The 8,160-nt window shown below is 42.7% G+C and overlaps 1 long non-coding RNA gene across 1 annotated transcript; it reads right to left on the bottom strand.

Annotated features, from left to right (window-relative positions):
- Positions 1-1,051: 1,051 nt before the first annotated feature.
- On the bottom strand, positions 1,052-7,927 carry LOC144169058 (uncharacterized). Its single transcript, XR_013322350.1, has 3 exons — positions 7,320-7,927; positions 5,513-5,782; positions 1,052-2,628 (listed from the first exon to the last, which is right to left on the bottom strand). It is a non-coding gene; the product is annotated as an uncharacterized LOC144169058 (long non-coding RNA).
- Between the last annotated feature and the right edge of the window lie 233 nt (positions 7,928-8,160).

The raw sequence follows: 8,160 nt of genomic DNA on the forward strand, positions 1-8,160 counted from the left end.
CAAACATCACAGAACAATGCATACAAGTTCCCTGGTGAAGCCCATGGTTGAAATGTAATGCCATTGTTCAGAAAACATTATTTTATCGTGAGGCTAGCTTGTACATGGTGCCTTGCATTATGTCCCTGCCGGTGGATGTGGGGTCATTTGTCACTGTTGCAAATGAAAAGCCAACAGCCAGGGCCCATTAGTTTTGGCTAGTATTACGAGGTGCCTCACGGTAAGCATTCTACGTCGATAGACCTTTTAGAGTTGACTAGAACTGAAATCAGCAAAAGATTCTCTACAAAACATTCATTCTATCCGCAGCTTCAGGGTTTGCTAATTTCCATAGTTGGGTTTCTTCTGCCTTTCTTAACAACATTTTTCTTTTGATAAGAAGGTGCACAACCAAAAGCAAAAAGCTTTTCTGTAAACCTTTGGTAGCTATATAATTGTTACAAAATATTTTACTCTAAATATGGCAGCTTAAACTGAGAATATTTGCATTTAAAAACATTAAAATAAGTTTAAATTGATCATAAATTTTTAGCTGTTTTTACGCAAAACTGTACATGGGATATGAAGTGCACCACAAGGAGGGCTTTGGATTAGCTTTAGCAAATTTGGGACATTTAAGGTGCACTGAAATCTCTACACATGCGCTTTTTCACTTTCTGTATCCACCAGGAAAATGGCTGCCAATTTAGACAGCGATTCTAAATAGTAGTTGATGTGCATTTTAAAATAATCACAAACATTATAGCCACAAAATTAATTTTTACAAGTTGTAGACATTGCCCGTTACACCAGACATTGGACTACACTGTCAAGAGCTTCGACATCTACAATGACGTCTACAAAGCAGGCTTATACTGGTAGAATGTTTCATACCATAATTACTGTGTGTTCAGAGCTCACGTGTGAAGTATGGATACTGCTGCTTCAGCAAGAACCGAGGATGAGCACCCTTCCTGGTACTGAAAAAAAATAACAGAGGAAATGCCTTAAGCAGGATTCTGAAACGGGGTTGAATGAAACAAGAATGAACAAGAAATTCTTTCAAAACATGTAAAGCAATGCAAACAAATATTTATTTCAACTTATTTCTACAAAAGACCACCTCATGAAGACTAGTGGTGGGGTATTGGCTCAAAAAAAAAAGCAGAGAGCACTTATACAAATGCTACAGGGAGCCTTCGCAGCCAACAATTGTTTGAACACACCTAAACTAATCACTGTTCAACAAACTCATAAAAAATGTTTGAATGCATAAAAAACCAGTGGTAAACACAGGAAACAGTTAAAACAGAATGACGGCACAAGTTTGTCCCGTCGTTCTCTTCTGTGTCCTGGGTTTTCCTATGGTTTTTCATCCATTCAAACATGTACCAGCTAGCCCAGTCCAACGCCTTGGTATCATAAAAATATGGATAGTCAATCCTTACACAAAGTTGAAAAAAAAGAAAGTATAAAGTAGGTGACAAAATTAAAACGACAGCAAACTGGTTGGCTTTTAATTTTAAATGATAATATAAAAAATAATGGCATGAATGAAAGTGAGCAGCACGCGAAGTACCTTGTTGCTAGCCCGACATTCCACTTTGAAGAAAAATGTCCGCTTTCAACACTACATAGGCTAAACATGCAATGAGGCATTCCTTTAGGCACACAAAATATACCATAATTGTTAAAAAAGCTATGAATTAGTTGAAAAAACCTGACCACGACAAATTGGAATTAGTGATTAGATACAGTTTCAGAAATACACAGCGACATCATATAAAAATATATGGTTCCCATACAAAGATTGATCATAACAAAATTCAGGACATTTATCAGACTGGCATCAATGTGCAAAGCAGCTTAATGAAGGAAGACGGTCTTCACTAAAAACATGTTAATATTGGGAGCTCATGTGCTTCCCTGCAAGTTGGGTGTGTAAACCCACTGACATCTTAACTAACCCGCCTGAAGCATCACTTGATAGACATTGAGGAATTTTACGAATTGGTTTATTGTAGCCAGCTGTCTAGTTTATTTCCCTATTTTTATTGGCATTTCGTGTCTAATTCTAAATTTGGTGACTAGATAGCTTTTACTATGGTCATGCACTGGTGACAACGAATATTTGATTTTACTTTAAAAAAATTTCAGTTTTGTTTTATTGCTCACCAGCCAACGATCTGAAATATCAGTGGTGCTTAAAACGTATGTTGGCATTTCCTTCCTGCAGTGTAGTACAACTAATCATGACTTTTACCATAATTTGTTCACAAATCGTAATATGTGGAAAGTATTCAGCTTAATGAAAATGTCATTTCAGAAGCATGCACAATCAACAAGGCCTCAATGACTCTCATGACGTGGTCCACTTGTTTCTGTCACAAATAACCTGAGTGCAGACACATTCCACCGAAGACGAAGGTAACATGCCCTCTTGGGTGATGAATATTTAAAAAGCCTTACGAGTAAATTTGCTGCTGAGCACGTGAAATTGTGGCATTAAAACAAAAGATCCCTCTGCGGCATCTTTCACTTGGAGGAGCGCTTGACCACAAACTTTGAGAAGCTGGAAAATGCTCCATGAACCGCTCCAGCCAGCAGAAACGATGCAGGACACAAGTTGGTAGGCGGACCGTTGGCATCCTGCGATTGTGAAGATATTTCTGCTTAGCAGATGCTCTTCTTTTTGTACCACTGTTTATTTCACCTTTAACAAGCAGCTGAACTCCTTAACGTTCGCATAATAAAATGCTGCAATGCGGAACAGTTAGCAGGGTTACCTCAATTTTGCTTTTCTACGAATTAACACAATGTAGGTAATCTGCACACAACTACAATCAAACTACAATTTTCACCTACTTCACTGCTAACATCAGCGTTTGACTGCTCAAGCACAAATACAGGTTAGACATGTGAGCAATCTGCTAAACGTATCCCCACAAACTGAACAATCAGGCATCAGAAATCGGCAAGGAAGGAGGTGTCACGTTTAAATGGCACTTTTTTTGTTCAAAACATAAACAACACCTGGAAGCTTGAAGCGTGAGAGGGGGTCTTTCACGCTGACAATGTCAGAACATAGCTTGCTAGTGGGCACCTGCACGATGTGCACAATGTGTTTCTTGAAAATGCGTGCGAAAGTTTGATTGATGTGTAGGACGAGAATTGCAGCACGTTTTGACACAGGCCTTGTGGACGCTTCTGCCTGCTAATGTCAATGTGGATTCTTGCTAGTCGCCCTCTTCGCTCCTTTCTGAATATAATTCTTTAGGCATTATGTTCAGGACAACGACTGCATCAAAACGTGCAGCAATTACCTACGTCCCACACATCGGTGAAACTCTCACACACATTTTCAAGACACGCAGTGCATACATTGTGCATGTGCCCACTAGCAAGCTGCGTTCTGACATTGTCAGCGTGAGAGACCCCCTCTCACGCTCAAAGCTTCCGGGTATTGTTTATTAGATTCCATGCGCTGAATGCAAATCAGTGTACATTGGCGAAACGGGCAATCTGCACAGAAGATTAATGCAGCACTGGAACGAAGTGAACAAGGGCCATGCAAAAACAAGTCCACTGGCAGAGCACCGTGAGAGGACGGGACACGTGGTCGACTGGAACAAGACAAAATTACTGACAACTGAGTGCAATCTATCTTCTCGATTACTGCTTGAGTCCCTCATTGTTCAGACGACGCCCAACATTATCAACATAATGGATGGCAATCTGCACCATATCTACGCAAACTCATTGCGCCGCGTAATGCCCAATATATAGCTTCGTTTTCCACGACACATGCTCACCGTGAACAAGCAACAAACCGTTAAATGGCTTTCTTGACTTGGTCAGTGACCTACGTTTCATCACTGCAATAATGCTTTTACCAGCCTACACGGCATTCCGTCAAACACTGGACTACACCACATGAGCCATTGGCGTTCTTAACCTGCACCAGAGTATATAACCTTTCACTACTGCTATGAGATAGACCCATAAACGCACTTCAATATGGCCTTTATATTTAGCTCTTGGAAACATTATGTATAATTTTACCTTTAAGTTGCACCTGCTACAGCAGCTGGTACTATACCAAAAACATGAAAAAAAAAACGGTGGTTTAACACGCCAAAGCTACACTTGGGATATGGGGAGCACTGTAGGGGAAGGCTTCACATTAATTTTGACCATCTGGGTATTTTTGTGCGCATCGAAATCTCCAAACACGGGCGTCTTTACGTGTTGCCTCCATCTGAAAAGCGGCTACACCAAGCGGTATCTAACCGACATTCGCCTCCACAGCACACCACCCTAGCCACGGCAGTGGGTTAAACATATGAAATAAAGCAAGTTTTGGAGTGCAAATGAAAATATTAATCACACGTCTTATTTTCCCAATCGATGTACCTTTTGAAATCCACCATGCAATCCCCCCTCCCCTACCGGCCTACCAAAACACCTTTGTCTCAAGAGGTAATCAGGCTGTTGTTAATGAATTAAGTATTTACAATCCGAGACTTGCCACCGTTAAAGTCATGCACTTTGTTTTAGAGATAAGCGACATTAGCCATTTGCAGCACCAGGAGTTAATTGTGTTAAGATCAGATTGAAAGCATTGACGGTAGTAGTTGAAAGAAATTGTGTGATAAATTACAACATCATCTGCAAATAGACCTACATGGGAGGATATGCAACATGGAAGATAGACCAAGCAACCTGCCTGGGGGGACAACAAAGTGGCACGAGCAAAAGAAGTATATAGTTATTAGAAGTAAACTGCATTTGAGAAGAATGAAAATCTTTTGCTCAAGTGAGGACATTAGGGTGAAGTTTGAGAAGTAGTCTGTGGTGTGCAATGCGATTGAATGCTTTAGAAAAATCGAGAAAAACTACCGCAGTTTGTAAGCCTGTGTCAATGGATCAATGTAGATCGTGAACAAATCCGGAAAGTTGTGTTTCTCAAGTAACCCTTGTGAAAACCGTGGTGATACTCGAATGTGATATTGTGATTTTATAAATAATTAGCGACCTGAGAGTGGATGAAATGTTTCCTGACCTTGCATATGGTGCTTGTTAGGGAAATTTAATGGTGAAGTACCGTCTCCTGATTTAAAGACTGGTGCTACCTCGACTATCTTCCAACCATTGAGATTAGTGCCTGTCATGAGAGACTGCGAAAAAAGCGCTGTCAGAATTCTACAGACTGCGGGATGTACTTTTCGGTATAGTATGATTATTACCAGTATGATCTGAAGTAGACCAGTTTGTATTGCAAGTTTAAAACCATATCGAAAGATCCTAAATGTTTGCTTGGCTTGATTACATACGGATACTTGCTTCAAAGTCAGTTCAATTTCTCTTCTTGCCCTATAGTCGTCAGCCCCAGATTCTCTTCAATATCTCTGCTAAGCAATGACACGCTCCATACGCACAGCACTGCTTCATGAAAATGTTTCAAATAATCAGAGGCCACAGCACTGCTAACAGGTATACATCATGGCAAGTTCCACAACATGCAATAACTAACCTGAAAATACATAATCGGTGGGTGCACCGATATGGCAGCAGTGCCTGGACCGATGTGTCGAGCAAATGCGCTGACTTCTGAACGGGTGGTCCAAGCGGCCAGATGATGGATGAATGACCATTCCTGGCGGCAAAGCGTACGGAGCACCAACGAAAGGCCAGGCAGTACTTGGGTACAGCAGGTGCAGTGTCGGTTGGCCAAGGGAGGCCCTGGCAAAGCCTTTGAAACTGGACTGGAAGGCAGGTGACCCAGGACAGCCAGCAGCAGCACCTGCAGGTGCATAATCTGAGTGTGCTGACACTTGTTGAAATACAAGAAGAGCACACACAAAGCACGAATGCTTACATCAAGTAGATTTTTAATCGTTTAAAGACAGTAACCTCCAAGGCACTAATAAGAACATTCCCGGAACACCCCAAGTGAAATTTAGGTCACAGTAAGAATGTATTTATTAGACCCGCAGGTACTGTGAGTGGGGTATGCATGATATATGCAAAGCTAGCTACTGAGCTAATTTGCATGGAACGCATGCTAGCAGCTCATCTGTATCCCTTGCTTTCAATCGGAACTGGTGTGTGATAGTTGAGGCTCCTCCATTTCAATGTCTGACTTGTATCTGCACGTTCAATTCTCCAATATAAATCGAGTTGAGTGAGTGCCTACAGCTTTCTTGTTAGTCTCTGTATGGCCTGCGGTTTTGCGAAAATGAGAACTTGCGAATTGGCTCAATTTTCTGCACTAATTTAAACAATACATATGCCTCTGATATCAAGCCCCAGACTTCCCGAGAGCTACTCTGACAGAACCGGCAGGCGCCTCGTAGGCGTTGTGAAATCTCCCCCACTACCCCGAGACTATGCTAACTCCCTGCGAGGCCACATGCGCGCATTTCACCTTCAATTTGCACGTATGTGAATTCTATACCTCTATGAACTCTCAGACGGGCGTCGTCATATTCGTGCCGGACTCGTGAAACTCGGCAAAGTAAATTACCGCACTCGCTCGCTGGCGCGCGGCCCGAACTCTCTCACCGTTTCCGGCCCTTGCATACTATTTTCTCCACCTTGCACTTTGTAAATTCTCATGTTTAACTACACCTTGTGCGCCCTCATCTCTTGCCTGCTTTTCTTCCAGCACAACTCCATCAGCACCCGGTCGACGCGTACGCTGTCGGGGCGCGTTGGCGAGCGAGTACGGCAATTTCGCTGTTGTCGAGCTTCACGAGAACAGCACACATATCGCGGCCCGAAGACCGCGAGGCGTACGGTCGCTGGTCTCGCGAGCGCAATAGCTGCGAAGCGCACTGCACGGAATTCGTGAAGGGGGGGGGGGGGGGGGGGGGGGATTTCAACCCACCTACGAGACGCCAGCCATGGAATCACGTGTACGCGCTTTCACATGCACTTCCAGGGAACCTCCTGTTCATGTTATTTCTTGGTATACCGCGGGTATTCACGAGGGAGGACTAATCACAGCGTTGTGCCACTCACGCGAAATTGCGACTGCGATCTGCAACCGCAAAGGCACTGTTTGAGAGACACATAAACAAACGCCCCGGTGTTAAAGAGCCTTGCGTGATGTGAAATTATTAGCAGCCGTGTACCATAGCGCGAGCATCGTAGCCAAGGTCTAGCTTCAGCGTAAATTGATGCCGACTTCTGCGGAAACGGTGGACTGGGCGCCAAACAAGTATACTAACTCACGTAGGCTCTCAGAGCAAACGAGATGGGGGTCTAGCGAATTACTGACCCATAAACACCAGAACTCGTTCCAACCAAATACAGAATAATAAAAAATGCGTACTTACCCGAGCAAAAACGATGTTTCCAACGTAAAATTCTCCTTCACTGTCGTCTTCATCTCGCGGACACACGAACACGCTTTGTTCTGATGCAATGTCATCCACTTTTGACGCGCAGTATTTTATCCGGCGATGATCGTTCTTCCGGGGTCCCCATGTTCAACACACGCGTAGGTTAGAAGGGTAGACATCACCCATAAAGCTTCTATAACTATGATTTAAGCTTGAAATAGATAAAACAGATTAAATCACGCCACCAACCACTCGGCACAAAACGCCATGAAAAAACACACACAAAAGTGAGAGATAGTTGCCAGACTTCAAATGCAGCACCTCTAGGTTTGACGAAAATTGTGTTAGTACTGTAATGTCGGTAATTATCTTCCTGCTTTCAAAGTCTGAAATGTGTTTATAACTTAAATTTAAGGTTTTTAAACACAAAAAGTGAATACACATAAAGTAATTGACATATATACTGATATTGTAAAGAGGTTTGACGTTTGTTTTGGTTTTGTTTTCACGGCGGGCTTCTCAAGAGAGAACGTGCGAGAAAACGAGCTACTTTGGGTTTAGGAAGAGGGCGGTAAATGTCGGCGTGATAGAAAGCAAGGAACAGGTGCTTACCCTGGTCGTTAAAAAATGAGCTAATGAAACCCTCACGTAAAAAAAAAAAAAAAGAAAAAAAAAACACGTTCGACGAGGATTCGAACCATTGACCTACAAAACAGTAAACGGACGCGTTAACAAACAGCTATGTCGGCGAGCGGTGTTCGAGGCGCCTAAAACAACTCTATACTTACGTTAGTTGTCCACGAATATTGTTGCTTGTGTCTAGTCATCGCCTCCT

The sequence above is a fragment of the Haemaphysalis longicornis genome, unplaced genomic scaffold (genome assembly GCF_048455015.1).
Source record: "Haemaphysalis longicornis isolate Haplotype H1 unplaced genomic scaffold, Haemaphysalis longicornis Haplotype H1 scaffold_2, whole genome shotgun sequence".
NCBI lineage: Eukaryota > Metazoa > Arthropoda > Arachnida > Ixodida > Ixodidae > Haemaphysalis > Haemaphysalis longicornis.